Below are 22,931 nucleotides of genomic sequence, written 5' to 3'. Positions count from 1 at the left end.
TAACCCCTGAGATCCCTGACATCTGATAGCACCTTCTTGCTCTAAATTAGGAGTCAGCAAACCTCTGTAAACTGCACATAAAAGTTACATGTATTAGTTTCCTATAGCTACTGTAATAAATTACTATAAACTTAGTAGCTTAAAATAGCACATTTATTCTCTGGAAGTCGGAAGTCCAATTGGGTTATATTTGGCTAAATCAAGGTGTCAGCAGGGCTGTGTTCCTTTTGAAAGCTCTACAGGGGATTATATTTCCTTGCCTTTTCCAACTTCTGGGAAGTGGCCCGGATTTCTTGGCTCATGGCCCCTTCCTCCATCTTCAAAGTGTGTCACTCCAACTTCTGCTTCTGTCATCGCATCTTCTCTGACTCTCTTGCCTCCTTTCTATGATGGCCTTGGACCCACCCAAATAATCCAGAATAATTTCCCAATCTCAAGATCCGAAACATGTTCAAAGTTTGCTTTGTAAGGTAACATTCACAAGTACTGGGAATTAGGATATAAATATCGGGGGGAGAGGGGGCATTATTCTGTCCACGACACCACTCTTAGTTTGTGAGCCCTACAAAATGAAGCAGAGGTTACAATATGCTGCAGTAATTTCATTCTGCAAAGAATGAAAACGGTGACTCAAACATATCATTGTATAGTGGAGTTCACAGCATCATTATTCACAACAGCCAAAAGGTACAAACCACCCCACTATTCATCAACTGATGAATGGATAAATAAAACATGGACTATCCATACAATAGAATATTATTCAGCCTTAAAAAGGAATGAAGTTCTGATACATACCACATCATGGATGAACCTTGAAAACATAATGCTACGTGAAATAAGCCAATACAAAAGATCAAGTATTATATGATTCCACTCATGTGAAATATCTAGAATAGGCAAATTCATTAAGACAGAAAGTAGATTAGAGGTTACCAAGGGCTGGAGGGATGAGTGAATGGGAAGTTATTGCTTAAGGAGTATGGAGTTTCTATTTGGGGTGATGAAAACTTTTAGAAATAGTGGTGATGATGGTACAACATCGTGAATGTAATTAATGCCACTGAATCATACACTTTAAAATGGTTAAGTTGGAAAATGTAATGTTATATATATTTTACCACAATTAAAAAAAAAAATAAAACAGCTACCCGGCTGGTGTAGCTCAGTGGTTGAGCATCTACCCAGGAACCAAGAGGTCATTGGTTCAATTCCTGGTCAGAGCACATGCCTGGGCTGCGAGCTCAATCCCCAATATGGGGCGTGCAGGAGGCAGCCAAACAATGATTCTCTCTCATCATTGATGTTTTCATCTCTCTCTCTCCCTCTCCCTTCCTCTCTGAAATCAATAAAAATAAATTTTTTTAAAAGTTAAACAGCCTTGGCCAGGTGACTCAGTTAGTTGGAGCATCGTCCCATGCACCAAAGGTTGTGGGTTCGATTACCAGTCAGGGTACGCATGGGAGGCAACCAAGTGCGATGTTTCTTTTTCTCTCTCATCAATTAAAAAAAAATATGTATCAGTGGGCTGGCTTTAGCTTATGCACAGTAGTTCTCCCTCACTTCCCTCCTTATCTGGCTCAGAATTCATAGTCTATCAATATAATCATCTTACATACACTTTCCCTTTCAAATCTAATAACCCCACCTGCCCTGCAACTACCCCCCAAGCAGAACAGGGCTGGGAAAAGGAAATCCCACAACCTAACTGAGTGACCTTATTTTTATTTTTTTGTTAATCCTCACCTGAGGCTATTTTTCCATTGATTTTTAGAAAGAGTGGAAAAGAGAGGGAAAGACAGAGAGAAACATCAATATGAGAGAAACACATCGATTGGTTGCCTCCTGCGTACAGCCCCAACTGGGGCCCAGGCCAGGGCAGAGCCTGCAAATGTGGTACATGCCCTTGACCGGATCGAACCCGGGACCCTTTGGTCCACAGGCCAACGCTCTATCCACTGAGCCAAACCGGGCAAGGGCAAGTGATCTTATTTTTAAATGCCAGACCAAGATCCTGGAGTGGATCTTGGATGGCTAGTAGTCGCCTCATATTGCCCAGTACATTCTCTCTCCCACCTTCTCCTTTCAGCAAGACCTCTATCACCTCCTCCTGCTCCTCACTCTCAGCTCATGACCTCACATCCTGTTTCTCTGAGAAAATGGGAGCAATTAGAAGAAAATTTATTCCTAGAAATATCATGAGACTAAATCATGAGAATTGGAAAATCTAAATAGACCAATCAGCAATGAGGAAATTGAAAAAACCATCAAAAATTTCCCAAAAAGCCGAAACCGGTTTGGCTCAGTGGATAGAGCGTCGGCCTGCGGACTGAGAGGTCCCAGGTTCGATTCCGGTCAAGGGCATGTACCTGGGTTGCGGGCATATCCCCAGTAGGATATGTGCAGGAGGCAGCTGATCGATGATTCTCTCTCATCGATGTTTCTAACTCTCTATCTCTCTCCCTTCCTCTCTGTAAAAATCAATAAAATATATTTTTTAAAAAAATTTCCCAAAAAATAAAAGTCCAGGCCCAGATGACTTCACCAGTGAATTCTACCAAATAGTCAAAGAAGATTTAAAACTTACCCTTCTCAAACTCTTCCAAAAAAATTGAAGAGGCAATACTTCCTAACACATTTTATGAGGCCAACATAACCCTGATACCAAACCTGGCAAGGATAACACAAAGAAAACTACAGACTAATATCTCTAATGAATACAGATGTAAAAATCTAAACAAAATACTAACAAATGGAATACAATAATACCTCAAAAATAACCATAATACATCACAATCAAGTGGGGTTCATTCCAGGGGCACAAGGGTGGTTCAACATATGCAAATCTATCAAGGTAATACACCACATTACATAAGAAAGGGTAAAAAGCAAATGATTTTATCAATAGATGCAGAAAAAGCATTTGATAAAATACAACATCCATTTATGATTAAAACACTTAATAAAATAGGAATAGAAGGAAAGTACTTCAACATAATAAAGGCCATATATGACAAGCCTTCAGCCAGCATTATACTCAATGGTGAAAACCTGAAAGCTTTTCCTCTAAAATCAAGAACAAGACAAGGATGCCCACTCTCAGCACTCTTACTCAACACTAGAGGCCTGGTGCATGAAATTCGTGCACTGGAGGAGTGAGTGGTCCCTCAGCCCGGCCTGTGCCCTCTCGCAGTCTGGGACCCCTCGCTCCTTACCTCCCACCTGCTCACTGCTCCTTACCGCTCGGCTCACTGCTCCTTAGTGCTGCCGCGGTAGCGGGAGAGGCCAGCCATGAGCCCAGCTTCTGGCTAAGCAGCGCTCCCGCTGCTCCCACAAGGGGGCAGCTCCTGCATTGAGCATCTGCCCCTGGTGGTCAGGGCATGTCATAGCACTGGTAGTTCTGCCGTAATGGTTGCTTAGGCTTTTATTATATAGACTAGTGGCCTGGTGCACAAAATTTGTGTGTGTGGGAGGGTGTCTCTCAGCCTGGCCTGCAACCTCTCCAATCTGGGATCCCTCTCACAATCTGGCACCGCTGGCTCCTAACCACTCACCTGCCTGCCTGATCGCCCATAACTACTCTGCCAGTCAGCCTGCTCGCCCCCAACTTTCCCCCCCACTGGCTTTCTCACCCCCAACCGTCCCCCTCCCACCAGTCTGCTCGCCCCCAACTGCTCCCCCCTGCCAGCCTGCTTACCCCCAACTGACCCTCCCTGCTGGCCTGCTCTCCCCCAACTGCCCCCCCCCCCACACGCCTGATCATCCCCAACTGCCCTCCCCTCCTGGCCTGATCTCCCCTAACCGCCTCTGCCTCAGCCCCGCCACCATGGCTTTGTCTGGAAGGATGTCTGGAAGGTCTCCCAGTCTAATTAGCATATTACCCTTTTATTAGTATAGATAGTTCTGCCAGAGCAATAGGCAACTGAAAGAAATAAAAGTCATCCCGATCGGGAAGGAAGAAGTAAAAGTGTCACTTTTTGTAGATAACATGATTCTTCACATAGAAAACCCTAAAGATGCCACACACAAAAACTATTAGAAACAACAACAAATACAGTAAAGTTGTAGGATACAAAATCAGTGTACAAAAATCTACTGCCTTCCTATGGACTAACAATAAAACTTCAGAAAAAGAAATTCCTTTTGCAATTGCAACCAAAAGAATAAAATACCTAAGAATAAACTTAACAAAGCATGTAAAAAACCTATATACTGAAAACTACAAAGCATTATTAAAAGAGATTGAAAAAGACAACAAAATAGAAAAATATCCCATGTTCATGGATTGGAAGAATCAACATAGTTAAAATGGCCACATTACCCAAAGCAATATACAGATTGAATGCAATCCCCATCAAAATCCCAATGTCATTTTTTCAAGAAATATAACAAGAAATCATTAGATTTGTATGGAACCACCAAAGACCCCGAATAGACAAAGCAATTCTGAGAAAAAAGAATGAAGCCAGAGGTATCATACTACCTGACTTCAAATTATACTACAGAGCTACAATAATCAAAACAGTATGGCATTGGCAGAGGAAAAAAAGACACACAGATCAATGGAACAGAATTGAGAGCACAGATATAAAACCACATGTATATGAGCAAATAATTTTCTACAAAGGAGACAGAAACACACAATGGAGTGTAAAAAATAAAAAAGCCTCTTCAATAAATGGTGCTGGGAAAATTGGAAAACCAACGTCATAAGAACTGCTCTTGCTAAAGTCACTGGTGACCTCCAAAGGGCTCTGTTTTCTGTCTTCACCATATCTGACCTTCTTGAAATTCTTTTTTTCTTGGCATCTGGGAGGCTACCCCCTGGGGCCACAGTCCTCAGACCTCCCTCATCTGTCTACACACACTCCCTGCTCTTTGGACAACAGTTCCAGAAAGGACTAGTAGTTACGCAGTGTGGTTCAGAATCCAGACTCTGCCTGAACCCCAGCTCCAGGGTGACTCCAGGCAAGTTCCTCAACCTTACCCAGTTTCCTCATCTGTAAAACAGAGGTCGTACAGCACCTAGCTTGCAGGCTATCACGAGAAGTTAGTGGCAGGCTTGGCATCATTAAGTGTAGTTGATATATCACTGGTACCAGGTTGCCATGGGGGGTGGTGGCCAGAGGTGTCTGAGCTGGCCCAGGGAGAATGACAGAGTTTGGTGATGTGCAAGGAGGGACAGAGGAGAGGCCAAACCCCCGGCCCTATCTCCCTGTTAAAACTTGCTGCAGGTGGCCCAGCCAGAGTGGCTCAGTGGTTGAGCATTGACCTATGAGCCAGAAGGTCATGGTTCAATTCCTGGTCAGGGCACATGCCTGGGTTGCGGGCTCAATCCCCAGTGTGGGGTGTGTAAAAAGCAGTCAATCTATGATTCTCTCTCATCATTGATGTTTCTATCTCTTTCTCCCTCTCCTTTCCTCTCTGAAATCAATAAAAATATATTAAAATAAAAATATAAATATATTAAATAAAAAATAAAAATATATTAAATAATAAAAATAAATAAAACTTGCTGCAGGTCCTGACCGGTTTGGCTCAGTGGATAGAGCGTCAGCCTGCGGACTGAAAGGTCCCAGGTTCGATTCCGGTCAAGGGCATGTACCTTGGTTGCAGGCACAACCCCAGTGGGGAGTGTGTAAAAGGCAGCTGATCGATGTTTCTCTCTCATCGATGTTTCTGACTCTCTATCCCTCTCCCTTCCTCTCTGTGAAAAATCAATAAAATATATTAAAAAAAAAAACTTGCTGCAGGTGAAAGGGACAGCCATGTTGTAAGGTTGACGTTGAATATGGGGCTCACCTGCTTTACAGCAGAGACAACTGCACAGAGGATCGAGTGGTGTGAAAATCAGCCCGCAGAACGCTTGCCCTTTAAAAAATTAGATCTCTTTAAAGAGTGTAATTAATGAAATGCCCACGGATGATCCCTGTTAGAAATGCAGATCATCTACTGAGCTGGCACTCAGCGCCCTTCCCTCCCCTTTGCTCCCCTCCCCACAGCCCCGCCCCAAATTCCATGTAGGAGGAGTGAATGAGAGTCATCAACAGGCTTTAGTGAGGAATGGATACACAAGAAGTGGTCCATCTACACAATGGAATATTATTCAGTCGTAAAAAGCAATGAAGTACCAAAAAAAAATGAAATGAAATACTGACAAATGCCACAACATGGATGAGCCCTGGAAACATGATACTAAGTGAAAGAAGCCAGACACAGGTCACACAATGTATGATTCCATTTACATGAAATGTCAAGAATACGCAAATCTATAGAGATAGAAAGATTAGTGGTTGCCAAGGGAATGAGGGGGCATTAGGAGGAAATGAGGGGCGAGTGCTAATCGGGGGATTCTTCCGGGGCAATGAGAGAATGTTCTAAAATTGGTTGTGGTGATGGTTACACAGTTCTGAATATACTACAACCACTCAAGTTTACACTTCAGATGGGTGAATCGTATCTAATAAAGCTGTTATTTTTAAATGGCTTTATTGACCCTAAAGATGGCTAAAGTCCAGGGATCCCCTCCAGTAGAGGGTTCCAGAGTTCCTTTCTTCAGCCAAAGTGGGATCTGGCTGCTCTGATGGTGCCATTAGCACAGCCCTTCTCAAAACAAACGTGCCCTCATCCAGAATGGTTGGACACTCAGGTGAAAGATATGAACCCTAAGAATGCGTGTTGAACTGCAGCCAGGAGGGGGGACTGCAAATACAGAAGCTGCTGCAGATTTTCACTCTACACAGCAGCACTGGGGGGCAGGGTAATATGGACTTTTCTCATTTTTATCTTACATGTTTCTAAAATATGATTCTTCTCTTTGGACAAATGATGTATTCGTTTCCTGTTGCCGTGTAATAAATTTCCACATATTTACTGGCTTAAAACGGTACCTGTTTATCATCTCACAGTTCAGGAGGTCAGAAAGCCAGGCATGGCATGGCTGGGTTCCCTGTTCAGGGTCTCACCAGCTGAAATTGAGGTGTCAGTTGTGGCTTTGATTTCATCTGGAGTTCTGGTCCTCTTCCAACTTCAGTGGATGTCGGCAGAATTCAGTTCCCTTTGGCTGTAGAATGAGGTCTCATTGGCTTGCTGGCTACTGGCTGGGGTTGGCTCTCAGCTCCTAGAAGCCATCCTCAGGTCCTTGTGCCCTGGCCTCCTCCATCTGAACAAGAGAATGTCCCAGGCATGAATCCCTCTCTCGATTCAAATCTCTCCAATTTCCCCTTCCAGAAGCAGCCAGAGAAAACTCTCTATTTTTAAAAGACTCATATGATTAGGTCAAACTTATGGATATTGTTAGCCTGACATTATCAGGATAATGTCTCTATCTCAAGGTCAACTATGCATATATAGCATAATCTAATCATGGGAGTGATGCTCTGCCCTGCCCACTCCATGAAAGGGGAGTATATAAGGGCAAAGGTCATTGGGGACCTTAGAAGAATTCTGTTACCACAGATGAGGGAAACATGAAGGAGGTGCAGAGAAAGTTAAGGGACTTCCCTAATGACATACAGAGAAATGGAGATGGAACCTAAACAGGAATCTAGGGTCCCAGTCCTATTTTGAGGCTTTTCCTCTAAGCAAATATGTCATGAGTGTGTGGGGGGAGGGGGCGGGGGGGTGGGGGAGGGATCGGGTGAACAGATGGCCTTTCAGACCCCAGCATGCTCTAGTACATGTGGGGCCCCAACCTGTTTAGGAGATGGGGTGTGGAGTGTGGATACAAGTTCTTGGGTCAGGAATGAAGGCCCCATGGAAGCAAAAAGCCCCTGCTTGGGAGGGGATCCTGAATACTCCAAGGAAAATAGAATGGGGTCAGACACTCGTGCAGGGGTTTGGAGCATATCCCAATATCCCCCAAAGCCCTGGTCTCCTGTCCTACGCTAGACACAGAGATCTCTGGGCCAACAAGGCTGGGGGCCCCCCACCACTAGAGGGCGCCTGGCACAAAGGATCCTCGGAGAGCAAGCGGAGTGAACATGTTTAGAGACGCCAAGGCAGAGATTGGGGTGGAGTGGCTGGGCTCCAGCCTCCGGCACCCCCAAGGCCTTAACGATCTTTGAGGCACTGGGCTTATTCAGAAGGCTCAAAAGGTTCTGCCCTCCAGATGCCCACTTCCTTTGTCCAGCCCGATCTGACTCCCTTTGCTCATTAGCAAGATCTTGAAAAGGGGGCTAGAGCCCTGGCTGGGTGGCTCAGTTGGTTGGAGCATCATCCCGTACACCAAGAAGGTTATGGGTGCGATTCCTGGTCAGGGCACATAACTAGGTTTCAGATCCAATGCCCGGTTGGGGTGCGTACAGGAGACAACAGATCAACGTTTCTCTCTCACATCCATGTTTCTGTCTCTCTCCCTTCCCCTCTCTCTAAAATCAACAAACATATCCTTGGGTGAGAATAAAAAGGGGGGGCTGGAGTCTACCTGTGATGTGTCCCATGTCCTCTGCCCCCCTTTCTGTTCTGTTCCCTACTTTCAGGCCCGTTGCTACAGCCCACTGGAGTGGGCTCCTGCCCTCATCCCCCTTCGCTTCCCTCCACAGTCAGCACTCAGCTCCTCCACCTCCCTCTGTGAGGGACTGTCCCCAGGGGAACATCTCTCTGCTTTTCACCGTGTCAACAAGGAGGAACCAGGTATGCCTGCTTCAGTGAGGTGCATTCCCTTAACAAAAACTCAACATATGGCCACCTTGCTGGACTATCTCGGTTTTCAATGAAATGGCTGTCCTAGCTGGTTTGGCTCAGTAGATAGAGTGTCGGCTTGCGGACTGAAGGGTCCAAGGTTCGATTCCAGTCAAGGGCACATGCGTGGGTTGCAGGCTCGATCTGCAGTGGCGGAAGTGCTGGAGGCAGCCAATCAATGATTCTCTCTCATCATTGATGTTTCTATCTCTCTCTCCCTCTCCCTTCTCTAAAATGAATAAAAAATATTTTTTTTCTTAAAAAGATGAAATGGCTGACCGCTATCTCAATTGATCTCGGTAAACACAAGTTCAGCTGTGAAGATCCCACCCAGAAGACAGGAGCCTGAGGCATGGCATAGCTGGAAAGCTGGGACCTGACATTCCCTCTGGGCCCTTCCCATGAGTGCAGGGGAGGGGAGGAGAGAGCTCAGGGGCTTGGGGCAATATAAAAGGAGAGTAAATCAGCCCAGGGACCAAGGGGGTGTGGCAGGGAGGGTGAAGGATCATCAAAGGGGCCACAAGAAACCAGGAGGGAGCATTTGGGGTTCAGGTGAAAGGTCCAAATCAGAGGGACAGGGGACGAGGACAACTGAGGTTGCTGTTGAGCTCAGAGGAGGTGCCCAATGTCTCTCTGGGCAGCTGAAGCTCCTCAGAGAAAGAGCGAGGTGAGGGAGAGAAGGCAGGATGTCCAGTCCTGCCTGCGGATGGAAAAGGCTGGGGCTGGGCTGGGAATGGCCAGGGCAGGGGAGGGACAGAGGTCTGCTCTGATGAGAAAGCAGGCCTGAGAGGCTACGAGGGGTGAGGCAGCCAGGAAACAGTCGCTCTCGGGAGGAGGGGGACTCAAACTCCAGCATGGGTGTGTGGTGGGGGAGGCCCACGTGTATGTGGGCAGGAGTCCTTGAGTGCCTCTAAGTGCCAGCTGATGCTCTGGCGGCTTTACTCAAGTTCCCCATTTCATCCTCACTACAGCACCCACGTCTGTGATCCAATACCCCAAGGACTTGCCCAAGATTGTCCCAGCTAGTCGGTGCCAGCACCTGGCTCCTTGCAGGCTCCTCACAACCTCCTACGGCCTCAAGACTGACTGGGACTAGTGGTCCAGGTGCAAGAGGGGAGCCCAGCTGGGTGTGGCAAGAAATATGGAGGGAGAAGACAGAGTCTACAAGAAAGGACAAGGTCAAGAACTTGGTGATAGAGACACCACATCCCGTGGCCGACTGTCAGTGTCCCGGCAGCCAAAGGAACAACCCCTAGGGGTCAGGGAGGCTTCGCTTTCAGTTGGGCAGACAGGGAGGAGGGAGCAAGATAAAGCCCAGCAGGGGAGCCAGGCTAGAGCACAGGGACTGGTTTCAGCTGTTTCCTCCCTCAGCCCCTGTGGACCCCGAGCCCCTCCGCTATTTCCAGGGAGCCCACTGCCAGCACGTGGGGGGTTAACGTCTGTCTGGTGCGGTGGCCTCAGCAGCACAAGGTGGTGCCAGTAACTCAGAAGCTGAAATGTGAGCAGCTAAGGAGGAGGGCAGGGCTGGGAAAGGCTAAGCAGCGGCTGGGAGGGTTTCCCTGGCAGGAGCTGAAGGCTCCACTCTGGCGACTAGAGGTCTTCCCATCCTTGATCCACATCCCCTCCGAATGACTGCCTCTCCACCCTCTGGCTGTGGGCAATAGCACCCACTCAGGGTGGTCCACCGGGCAGCAGGTTTGTGCTGCAGATCTAGGGACGGAGTGGAAGACCGGGCCAAGACAACCAACAGAGAATGCACTGGGCCCTGCCCTGCTTTGCCGGAAGCACTGGATGGGGAGATGGGAGATGGGGAGATGGGCAGAGAGCAGAGTGAGGAGGACAGGGAGGTCCCTTAGGTTCCCTACCTCAGAGGCCTGGCCTTGACGTCCCCCTCCTTGGGCAGAACTGAGTCATGGGAGCCTCCCACTGTCCCGGGGCAGGGAGAGACACAAAGCTCCTGCCCCCTCCCCGGGCCAGGTGCCAGCCTGCCTTTGCAGGGAGGAATGACCAGAGACGGGTGGCTTCCCAAGTGTGTGTGAGGAATTGGATACTGAGTGGGCACAGCTCCCTTGTCTTTTTTAAAGATTTTTTTATTGATTTTTACAGAGAGAGGAAGGGAGGGAAAAGATAGAAACATACATGAGGGAAAACATCGATCAGCTGCCTTCTGCACACTCCCACTGGGAATCAAGCCCACAACCTGGGCATGTGCCCTGACCGGGAATCAAACCAGCAACCTCTTGGTGCATGGGTCGACACGCAACCACTGAGCCACACCGGCCGGGCTTCATCTCCCTTTTCTTAGTTCCACAACCACCTAATCAGTGTATCAATAGGTAGTATTATGACTCCTCCACCACAGATGAGCAAATAGAGGCTCAGAGGTTGAGAAACTTGCCTGAAGCCACATAGCCAGAGTGGCAGAGCCGACTTGAACCATGGCTTGTATGACAACAAGGAAGGAAGGTGGAAGAAGCAAAGGTCACCGGCAGGTAAACACATGTCTGTGTGCCAAATCCAAGGCAAGAGATGAAAGACAGCCTTGGGACCCCTAGAAAAGCAAGCAGGCTGAAAATGTATTCAGAGGCAGCAGGAAATGCCCAGTCCCAGATGTGTGGATGAATCTGCAACAGTAGGGACTTCCCATAACCCCTTGAGGTGCTTCTGTGGAGCCACAGGATTACCACTGAGCACATGCCTGGCACGCACCATGACAGGGCATGGAGCACATCTGGGGCTTCGGTTCTGCATGAGCCTTCATGGAAGAATAAGCAATATTTACTGTGGGATAGCACTTGGCAAGGCTCTGCTGAAAACGAACCGAAACACCTCAGTAGGCATCATGGGGCCTGACGGCCAAGAGCTAGAGAATCCCAGTGCTTCCAGCTGTGTGACCTAGACTCACCTCTCTGAGCCTCAGTTTCCTTATCTGCAGGAGGAGAGCATGCCAGCACTGACACACGGGGCTGTTGTGAGGATTAAATGAAGTATTTGTCAAAAAAAAAAAAAAACAACACACTTATATTGAGCCCAGCCAGAGTGCTCAGTTGGTTGGAGCATCATCCCATGCACCAAGAAAGGCTGGGGGTTCAATTCCCGGTCAGGGCACATATACAGCTGGTCAATGTTCCTCTCACATCGATGCCTCTCTTCTCTTTCTCTCCCTCTCTCTCTCCTCTCCTCTTCTCTCTCCCTTCCACTCTCTAAGCATGTCCTTGGGTGAGGATTAAAAAAAAAAGCACTTATATTGAAAACCTTCATCTTTACCCAAAAAAACTATACAGGAATAGCAGCATCATTCACAAAAGGTAGAAACAACACAAACATCCATTGATCAATGAATGGATACACAAATTCTGATCTATCCACACAATGGAATATTATTTGACCATTAAAAAGAATGAAGTACTGCCCTAGTGGATTAAGCCCTGAGCAGTGGTTAGAGAGCGTTGGCCTAAGGACTGAAGGGTTGTGGGTTCGATTCTGGTCAAGGGCACCTACCCTGGCCCTGGGTTGAGGTATGTGTAGGAGGCAACCAATAGATGTGTCTCTCTCACATCTATGTTTCTCTCTCTATCTCTTTCCCTCCCTTCTACTCTCTCTAAAAATCAATAGAAAAAATATCCTCGGGTGAAGATTAACAAAAAAAGGAATGAAGTACTGACAGGTGTTACAATATGGATGGACCTTGAAAACATGATACTCAGTGAAAGAAGCCAGACACGAAGGGTCACATATTGCATGATTCCATTATATGAAACGCCAGAATGGCCATGGAGATGAGAAAAACCAGATGCACGTGGTGGCGTTTGGGAAAAGAGTCGAAGGACTTGGGTGGTTGGGTGGGGATGAGCTGGCACCCACAGCCCTGGGGCAGCTCAGAGGTGTGGCGCCAAGCAGGACCGGCAGGAGGGGAAGACACTGAGCCAAGGAGGCGGAGCACGCGGCCCAGTGCTCCGCGGCCCAGTGCTCCACGGCCCAGTGCTCCGCGGCCCAGTGCTCCGCGGCCCAGTGCTCCACGGCCCAGTGCTCCGCGGCCCAGTGCTCCGCGGCCCAGTGCTCCACGGCCCAGTGCTCCGCGGCCCAGTGCTCCGCGGCCCAGTGCTCCGCGGCCCAGTGCTCCACGGCCCAGGCAGAGTCTGAGCGGCGCTTTACCTCAGTTGGCAAAAGCTGGAAAAGCTTACAGCAGCCTGCTCTCCGCCTCCCCAGAAGCCCCTGTTTCTCCGAGGCGTCCAGAGGCTGAGAATACTCTGAGCACCAGTTTCTTCTGAGAAGCCCCAAGCCTGGGTTCCTCTCTGATTCACCCCCAGGTTCCAGGGTTCTAGAGGAGAGAATATGAGATCAGCAAGCCCGTTTCAGTGCTGTCCCCCAACGTCAAATGACCAACATGCATTTAACGTGACATGGGAGGCACAGAGGCAGCCACTCCTCAGAGCCTGGGCCCCCTCCAGCCCCAGGGAGAACTGAGGGAATAGCAAGGTGACTCCCAGAGGCAGGCCTGAGCCTGCAGACCAGCAAGGGAGGCCCATACACTTCTCCTTCAACCCCTTCCCTCTCCCTCCTGCCTCTACCCTCTGTCCTATATAGTCCCTAAGCCTCTGGGGGAAAGCCAAACAATACAGAACTCCTTGGAGGAGAGAAAAGGGCATACTACATGCATGTGCACACGTGTGCACACATACACATGTGAGCACACGTGTGCACACATACACATGTGTGCACATGTGTGCACACACCTGCCTGCACCATCACAGAGCAGATCACATAATACCTAGATACAGGGAAGAGAAAGGGAACTAGACATGTTAGCACCTTGCCTCCTGTGGGCCAAGCAGGTACCAAGGGATTTTCACTTACTAATTCAATCTTTAAAAGAAGCCTATGAGATTTCATAGATAAGAAAATGAGCTTCTGCCCTGGCCAGTTGCTCAGTGGTTAGAGCTAGCCCATGGACCAAAGGGTCTCAGGTTCAATTCCCAGTCAAGGGCACATATCTCAGCTGCAGGTTTGATACCAGGCACCTGAGGGAGGCAACCAATTGATGTGTCTCTCTCACTTCAATGTGTCTCTCTCTCCCCCAGGTCCTTCCACTCTGTCTGAAAATCAATGGAAAAAAATATCTTCCGGTGAGGAAGGAAGGAAGGAAGGAAGGAAGGAAGGAAGGAAGGAAGGAAGGAAGGAAGGAAGGAAAGAAAGAAAGAAAGAAAGAAAGAAAGAAAGAAAGAAAGAAAGAAAGAAAGAAAGAAAGAAAGAGAATGAGCTTTTGAGAACTTAAGGAACATAGCCAGCGGAATACTCAGTAGGTAAGAGCCATGAAGTTGAGCACAGTGCCTGGCATGAGCCCCAGAAGCCAGTCCTATGGAGGCAGCTGAGCCGAGTGGGGTTGTGTGCTGTTTCTGCCCACGTCCTGGCATTGGTTCCTTTGGGGGACCCCTCACTCCCACTTTCCCTGTGTGGCACTAGGGGTGTCTACCCTGGGCTGGAGTAAGCTCCTGACCCAGACCTGTCCAATCAGCGCCAGGGATGAGCTGAGACCCAACAAGAGGGAAGCCTGGGGTCTTGCTGGAACTCAGGGAGAGCCAAGCTGGGTGACAGAGAGCCTACTGGATGGAGCGATGCAATCCAATGTCCCAGCACCACTGCTGAGCACTTGACCAGCCAGGCCCTCGGCCTTTGCTGATATATGAATTGTTAAGTAACTGGCCTTTGAACACAGGTCTGACTGCAGAGCTCTGGTAGCTTAGGGGCTGGAACACGGCTGGGGATCGGGCCTCACCTCTCTCCCAGAATACTGGGGGGCGGGGGGGGGGGGGAAGGGCAGGGGGGAGGGAGCCTCTGGATCCTTCTAAAGCACCTCCATCACTCAGTTTGACCTTCAAAGTTGGCATCTGCTTAGCAAGAATCTGTCTCCTCCGGGAATTCAGCCTCCAGATGTCAGATCCAAGGCAGCAACAGTGGCTGCACATGGCTCTCCCCAGAGTGAATCAGCCACATTCCAAAGGTGCAAACACAGACACCACGCCCTCGGCAGCCTGGGGCTGCAGACTTCCTCCCCAGGCCCGCCCAGCCCCCATTCCTGCTCCCCACCCCGCTCCCCTCTTCCCAGCCAGACCAGGCTTTGGGCTTCCTTTCCAGAGACATTCTCCTGGAACTGAAACAGAGAGAAAAAGAAAGCCACTGGGGCCAGGAGACACCCTGATCCACTCTGCTCACTCCCTCCCTTGCAACAAACATGGACCCTAGCCCAGACCTCCCCCAGTTATCAGTATATACAGGGTGGGGCAAACATGGGTTTACAATTGTTTGTATAGGAAATAATACAATAATTAATAAATAATAATACAAGAATAGACTTTGTGTTTCAGGTCCTCACAACTATAAACTACTTTTTCCCTACCCTGTATGGGTTCATTCACTCTACAGGTATTTATTGAACACCTACTGTGGGGTAAACCAGACACAGACAAGCCCCTGACCTCATGGAACTCAGCCCAGCAAGAGTCGGACAAAATCGGCTCCACAGAAAATAATTCCAAGTGTGGGAAGTGCTAAAGAGGAAAGAAGGGACTAAGAGTGATGGCAAGTGACAAAGGGATGGTTATGAGGTTGTGGGGAGGGGGGGCAGGCAAGCTCAGGGATATCACATAAGCTGAGGCCTTAAGGATGAATCAAAGCCTCCTCCACAATCACTTCTCCACAACCATTTCATGAGAATTACAGCAATGTAACCACAAAGATTCTCCCCCATCACTCAGCAAGTTCTTGAATCCACTTCCTGGTGCCTTCTGTCAGCATTAATGCAGGAAAGTCTGGTTAATATTTTTTGAGTAAGAGCTTTATTGAGATGTAATTCACATACCATACCATTTACCATTTTAAAGTATATAATTCAGCCCTGGCTGGTTTTGCTCAGTGGATAGAGCATCAGCCTGCACACTGGAAGGTCCCAGGTTCAATTCTAGTCAAGAGCACATGGTTGCAGGCTCGATCCCCAGTAGGGGGCATGCAGGAGGCAGCCGATCAATGATTCTCTCTCATCATTGATATTTCTATCTCTCTCTTCCTCTCTGAAATCAATAAATTTTATGCCCGGCTGGCATGGCTCAGTGGTTGAGTGTTGACCTATGAACTTGGAGGTCACAGTTTGATTCCTGGTCAAGGCACATGCCCAGGTTGCAGGCTCAATCCCCAGTTCAGGGTGTGCAGGAGGCAGTCGATCAATGATTCTCTCTCGTCATTGATGTTTCCATCTCTCTCTCCCTCTCCTTTCCTCTCCAAAATTGATTTTAAAAAAAATTTTTTTAAACACAATCAATTTTAGAACATTTTAATCACCATCCCCCCAAAGAAACCCTGCATCCATTAACAGTATTCTCAAATCCCTGTGCCCACTACCCCTGACAACCAGTAGTCTACTTTCCATCTCTATTGATCTACTTATTCTAGACATTTTATAGAAATGGAACCATCCAATATGTGGTCTTTTGTGTAAGGCTTCTTTACTCAGCATAATGTTTTCAAGGTTTATTCATGTAGCATCTATCAGAACTTCATTCCTTTTCATGGCTGAATAATATTCCATTGTATGGCTAGACCACATTTTGTTTACCCACTCATCAGTTGATGAACATATGAGTTGTTTCCTGCTTCTGGCTGGTTTGGCTCAGTGGATAGAGCGTCGGCCTGCACACTGGAGGGTCCCAGGTTTGATTCTAGTCAAGAGAATAATGCTGCTATGAACACCCATGTACAAGTTTTTGCCTGGACATATGTTTTCAATTCTCTTGAAGTGAAAGTGCTGGGTTAAATGGTGACTCTATGTTGAGGAACTGCAAGATTATTTCAAAATGGCTGCACCATTTGACATTGCCACCAGCAATGTGAGGCTTCCAACTGCTCCCTATCTTCCTGATACTTATTATTGTTTCTCTTTTTTTGTTATAGTCATCCTGGTGGGTGTAAAGCAGTATGGTTTTGATTTGTAGTTCCCTAATAAAGTGTATCCTCAGCCTGGCTTGGATGGTGGTGCCCAACTGTACTCCCATTCCTTCCATGCCAGCACTGCCACTGCCCCCATCCCCTTAGGATTCCAAGGCGTTCAAGCCCTACACCGGGTCCTGCTGTGATCCACTTCCGCCTCCACAAGGGTCAAACCCACACCAATCCAATTCAGCCAATGTCTACCTCCTGAGGCCTTCAGGTGCAAGAAACAGTAAGGAGGCGAGATAGGGGGTCCTGGTCTGTGCCCCCAGGTCAAACAGTGAGGAAGAGAGGCCTTGGGCAGGTATCTATAGTTCCTATCCATTTCTTCCGATGTGTCCTGACCAAAATGTAAGCTCCATAAGGGCAGAGCCTCCTCTGTCCATTCCCTGCTATATCCCTAGGTAGTAGACATGCCAAACATATTTCTTGAATGAACTCAAGATGAAGAAAGAGAAGCCATAGCACAGGGGTACAGGGGTAGAGCTGTTAGTGATTAGAAACTTGGGCTCTGGCGTGAAATGATTTGCATTAGAATAATCCCACCTCTGCTGCTTTATAGCTAGCTGTGCTCTTGGGCAAATCACTTGGCTTCTCTGAGCCTCCCTCTCATCTACAGAATGGGCCTGACAGCAACACTCTATCTGACAGGGTAGTTTTGAGGATTAAATAACGTAACGCAGATCAGGAAATATTATATTCCAAGGACTCTCAGAGATGAAGCCACATAGTGTCAATCCTCACAAGAGCCTTGGGAGTCAGGACTATTACTACCACCTTCCACACTGGAGAGGAGGAAACAGGAATTGAGGGCTCAAGGAACCTGTTGGGTCATGAGCCTGGTTAGGGCAAAATCAGGGTCTGAACCAACACCCCTAACTCCAGGCAGGGGCAGTGTGGCCCGTGGGCAGACCCTTGGGGTTTAGGACATAGCAGAACCTGGCACGATGTGCTTTGAGGGGAGAGCACAGGACAGAGCAAGGAGCTCAGAAATAAGTGGGTGACCCAGGGTAGCCGGATCTTTGGAGATACTCGGCAGGGGAAGGTTAAAGACAGGGCTATTGCTCGAGACTCCATCATTTATTTATTGTTATTTTAATCCTTACCTGAGGACATGCTTAGAGAGAGGGAGGGAGAAACATCAGTTGTCTCCTGTATGTACCTGACCAGAGATCAAACCCACAAGCAGGTACGTACACCGGCCAGGAATCGAACTGGCAACACTTCGGTGCACAAAACTATGTTCAACCAACTGAGCCACTCCAACTGGGCTCCATCATTTATTTTCAACAGGGGAGAAGCTCAGCTGATGACAGCATTCCAAGTGAGAATGCATCTAACTTTAGTTGTGGAAAACCATTACGCACACCAGTCTCTTATCTGCCAGAAGGCTTGGAAGGGGTTCCTTAAAGCTGCCTGGTTGGGAGGCCTGGGACAGCAGTTTTCCGGGTCTAGTCAGAGGACCACATGCATCACAAGTCACTTGAGCTTGTTAAAAATACAGATCCTCAGCCCAACCAGAGTGGCTCAGTGGTTGAGCATTGACCTATGAACCTAGAGGACACCGTTTTATTCCCAGTCAGGGTACACGCCCTGTAGTTGCAGGCTCCACCCCCAGTAGAGGGCATGCAGGAGATAGCCAATCAATGATCCTCTCTCACCATTGATGTTTCCATCTCTCCCTCTCTCTTCCCTTCCCTCTCTGAAATCAATAAAAATATATTTTAAAAAATAAATCCCTGAACCTCGCGCCCAGACTTATTGGTCAGCATCTTGAGTTTGAGAGCCCACTTCGGTTCTAAGACTCAGAATATTTCCAGGGAAGAAAAAAGGGAAGGAGGGACCAGATCAACAGGAAGCAATGTGCAGAGTGTTCACAACTCCTGGCCCACAGGGGTCATTTGAGGGGACCAGCTCCCATCTCCTGGCATTCTATTCACTCAAGTCTCATGACTCACATGTGCCACCTCAGACCTCTCTCCCTCCATCCTGGCACCCTCACACTCAGTGGCCATAGCTTCAACTGCACCCTTAGTTCAAGGCCAGGGCGTGCAGGTAGGTTCCAGGTGCCCAGGTGGCATCATTCTGCCCTTGGGCCCGGGCCCAAGACCAAAGACTGAGACCTCATCGGGAAGAAGCCCCTGGCAGAAGACATTGGCAGACGACCGCTACAGTGCCTCTGGTCCCTCCTACACCAGTCCACCCTGAGAAGGGAGCGACCGATTCAGCCCAGATGCAAAGGCCTAGGGATGAGGCCTGGGACTGCATAGCTGAGAATCTGAGAATAGAAAGTGTCTCTGTCCCCTTTGGGGATCATCACTTCCCCATCCCTATGGCCCCACAGAGTGGTGTGTGTGTGTGTGTGTGTGTGTGTGTGTGTGTGTGTGTGTTGGGTGGGAGGGTCTCCACTATAGCAAGCACATGGCCACACATTCTGTTGGGGTGAATCCACTCCCTAAGGGGCAGGGCTTGGGCTCTGGACGCCAGTGGTTTGCACCTGGATCCATCTCTGCTACTTCACAGCTGTGGGCTCTCAGGTGAACCATTTAACCTGAGTGTCCTTCTTACCTACCCAATGGCCTAGCAGTAACTTCCCCTGCGGTCCTGTACCACCAGGACCTCACTGTCTCCTGAGGCTCAAACTCACAGGGCTGGGTCCCACTCCTAATCCTCCACATTTCACACCCCAACCCAAAGGCCAAGACTTGAAGCTGTGCCAGGCTGGAGCAGAGGTCTCCATGAGAAACCCACAGGCCTTCATCCCCCACTTGTACAGCAGAGAAGCGACGGGTACAGCCAGCAAAGGAAGCCCCGATCGGCAACCCCGAGGCCCTTTCCACCACGTCTGGTCGGTGGTCAGAGAACCTGCTTGCCGGTGCAGACTTGGGTGAGCTCTGGGGCTGTGCTTTAATCAATCCAGGCTCACAGGGATGTTTCGGTGACTCTGCTTGTCCTGCAGTTGCTGGTGGGTACACACAGCCTGCCTGGCTGATACCATCTTTGTTACTGTTCCAGCGAGCACGAGGCTTCTCCCCAGCCCAGCGCCAGCAGCAGCCTCTTCCCGGTTCTACCCTCCCTCGCCAAAGCCACTAGTGCAGCCGTGGGCAAACTACGGCCCGCGGGCCGGATCCGGCCAGTTTGAAATGAATAAAACTATTGAAAAAAAAGACCGTACCCTTTTATGTAATGATGTTTACTTTGAATTTATATTAGTTCACACAAACACTCCATCCATGCTTTTGTTCCGGCCTCCGGTCCAGTTTAAGAACCCATTGTGGCCCTCCAGTCAAAAAGTTTGCCCACCCCTGCACTAGTGCCTGCTCCAGGGACTAGAGGAGTGACAAGTGCTTCCCAGACAACAAAAGCCTCTCCCAGGAGAACAGAGAGAAGAGACTTCTGTCCAGGAAAACTCCTACCACACCTTTGTTCTGTACACTAATTTTAGGCCGGGTTTCAGGGCCCCAACTGCTGGGTAAATTGTTTTTTGGGGGGGCAGACTGTCAGCAAAAAGGGCCCGGACAGCCCATCCTTCCCTTCAAGTCGCTCACCGCCCCTCCCTCTGGTACTCTGGGAGGAAACAGGGGTAGCTGGGGAACCTATCTTGGTTAAGGTCACCCCACCCTGGGTCTCTTGGGTGTGTTTCAGGCAATGACATCAGTCTCCTTGGGCTCCCAGACCCCGAGTTCCTCTTAGCTGACAGCAGTGCCCAGGTCCAGGTTGTCCTGATGATGACAGGGAATAATATGCATAAAGAATCGAGCACTGGGCTTGGCACCTGCTCAGCACGTGAGCCATTGTCATGATTCCACTCCAGCCACACGGGCCCTGCACCCCCTCACCCCCACCCCTACCCCCCGCGCCGGCTGGTGCTCTGGTTTCCTCCAGGTCTTGACTCAAAAGTCATCCCCCCACCCCGCCCCAAGAGCCTTCCCTAGTCACCCGGTCGGTGCCCTTCCCCGCCTTTGTCCTCGCGCATCTGATAGACTGGACATGGTTCTGATGCGCCCGCGGGCCTCCCTCGCCCGGGCCCGCAAGCCCTCTGCGGGCAAGGCTTCTGCCCCAGCCTCTACCCTGTGCCCGTGCCCGCCGGGGCGAGCGAAGGGTTCCTACCACGTCCCCCGGGCTGCGGGCGCGCCCAGGAGCCTGGCTCAGGGGCCGGACCCGCCCTGGGCCGCAGCCAGAGGGGCCGCGCGCACTGGGGCCGCGGTCCGGGGCCGGCGGCAGCGCCCGGCTTTCGGGGGGTGGCGCCGGGGACAAAGGACTGCCCTACCTGTGCTGGGGGCGCAGGCACCTCCCCGCGGGCGGCTCCAACGCGCACCCGCGAGGTCACGTCCGGGGCGTGCCAGCCGGAAAAGGCCCCGGCGGGCGGGAGGGGAGGGAGGGGCGGAGGGGCGGAGGGGCGGAGGGGCGGAGGGGCGGGGCGTTCGCCGCCGGGCCACGCCCCCTGCCGCGCGCCCTCGGCGGAGGCGGGGCCAGCCGGGCCGGGTTAGCCTCCCGCTTCCGCTGGCCGGGCCGCTCATTCATATTCATGAGGAGGGTCAGGGGCGGGCCCCGGGCCCCCCGCCGTGCCCGGCCCCCCGGCCGCCAGTCCAGCCCCGGCGGAGGCTCCGGCCCCAGTGGGGCGCCCCCGGCTTCCGCCTCGGGGAGGGAGTTTCCACTTGGTCACGACTCAAAAATGTGTCGCTCCCGCTCCTCCGCCCCCTCGTCCCTGCCCCGGGCAAGGGGGCGGGGGAGAGAGCGGAGGGTCTCTCCCAGGGAAGCCGGGAAGGCGGGAGGGGCGGCTCCTCCTTCCCGGGGCAGGTCCGTGGGGATCCGGGGCTGACCGCTCCCTCTTTGGCTCCCTCCAAGATAGCGCCTGCAATAATCCTCATTTTTAAAACATAATAGTTCTGCTTTATTGAGCGCGGGTTCTGTACCAGGCACCATACCCTTTGTATGAACTTTTCTCTTAACCCTCCCGCAGTTGGGCTGTTGTGCTTACTGACTGTCCAACCGAGGTCAGTACAATGTTGTCATCCAGAGGCTCAGAAAGGTCGAGGGACATACCCGCCGTTTACACCGCAGGCCTTGGGCCATTCCGAGGGGCTAGCCCGCCGCCACCTTTCCCGAATGCGCTTACCTGGGCACTGCTGGAGGGGTGGGTGTGGCCGAGCGGTGGGCGTAAATGCCCCATTGGAGGGGAACCAGAGCATGAAGGCTGGACAGGCTTGGACCTTTGGCCGGACCCAATGCAAAAGGAAAATAGCAGGGCCGTGTGTTAATAAATGATTAACACTGGCTGATGGCTCAGTGGTTAGAGCACCTGCTTGGGCACGGCAGGGTGGCAGGCTCCATTCCAAGTCAAGAGCACATACCACCCCATGTGTCTCTCTCACATCGATGTTTCCCTCTCTCCCTCCCCCCTCCAACTTTTTCTAAATCATTGGGGGGGGGGCGGTAAATATCTTCGGGGTGAGGATTAACAACAACAAAAAATTAAGAATTTCAAGATGGTGATAGGAGAACATTAAGTGCCACACTTGTGGGACTGCACGGGTGAATATCAGGAAGCTGACCCTGATTAAAGCACTCAGGGTCTCTTCTAGGAGCAGAGAAGTCACAACCTCACCTCCAGGGTCACCCATCCCCGCCTCTCAGCCCTGGAGCGTCACCTCCATGCTGACATCCAGGCCTGGCCTCCAGAACTACAAAAGCAGAGTACTTCCAGCCCTCTAGGACCCGGTCCCTGAGGGCCAGGTGAGTCCCACAGGGAGAGTGTCCCCACCCTGAAAGACCCAGCTGATCCTTGGGGCTGTGCCTCCTGGGCATTCTCAGCCCCGGGCCCTTTAGGCAGTTGGGCAGGATTTTAAGGGCCAGGCCAGGCCCAGAAGGGGCCTCAGTTCTGACTTGAAGCCCTCCTTTCTCACTGGCACAGGGTGTGAGGAGCAGTCAGGGCTGCTTCCCAGAATAAACACCCCACCCATAGTCTGTCCCAGCCCTGCAGGCACAGCAAGCCAGCAGGCATGGCAAGACAGTGCCAACTGGAGAGATGTTCATCAGGCTGCCAGCTCGAGGTTAATAAGTCATCCTGCTCGCACTCCCTCCATCATTCCGTCCTTGGTGCCTGGTCCCACTCACAGAAGGTTGCAGGCTTCCTCAATAACAATAGCTACCATTTGTTGCACTGCTCCTCCCCACCAGGCACTGGTGGAAGTCCCCTGTGTACCCTCTCCCCTGAGCCTCACACAGCCCTGAAACAGGCATGAGAACCACCATTTTACAGATAGGAA

The 22,931-nt window shown here is 50.3% G+C and overlaps 1 long non-coding RNA gene across 1 annotated transcript; it reads right to left on the bottom strand.

Annotated features, from left to right (window-relative positions):
• Positions 1 to 143: 143 nt before the first annotated feature.
• LOC308518750 lies at positions 144 to 21,011 on the bottom strand. The gene is made up of 3 exons (XR_013995959.1): positions 20,933 to 21,011; positions 6,891 to 7,162; positions 144 to 562 (listed from the first exon to the last, which is right to left on the bottom strand). It is a non-coding gene; the product is annotated as an uncharacterized lncRNA (long non-coding RNA).
• Positions 21,012 to 22,931: the final 1,920 nt, after the last annotated feature.

This window comes from Myotis nattereri, assembly GCF_964212035.1.
Source record: "Myotis nattereri genome assembly, chromosome: 4".
Classification (NCBI taxonomy): domain Eukaryota; kingdom Metazoa; phylum Chordata; class Mammalia; order Chiroptera; family Vespertilionidae; genus Myotis; species Myotis nattereri.
Note: the sequence above shows the minus strand (reverse complement) of the source record. Positions and strands in the feature narration are given on the sequence as shown.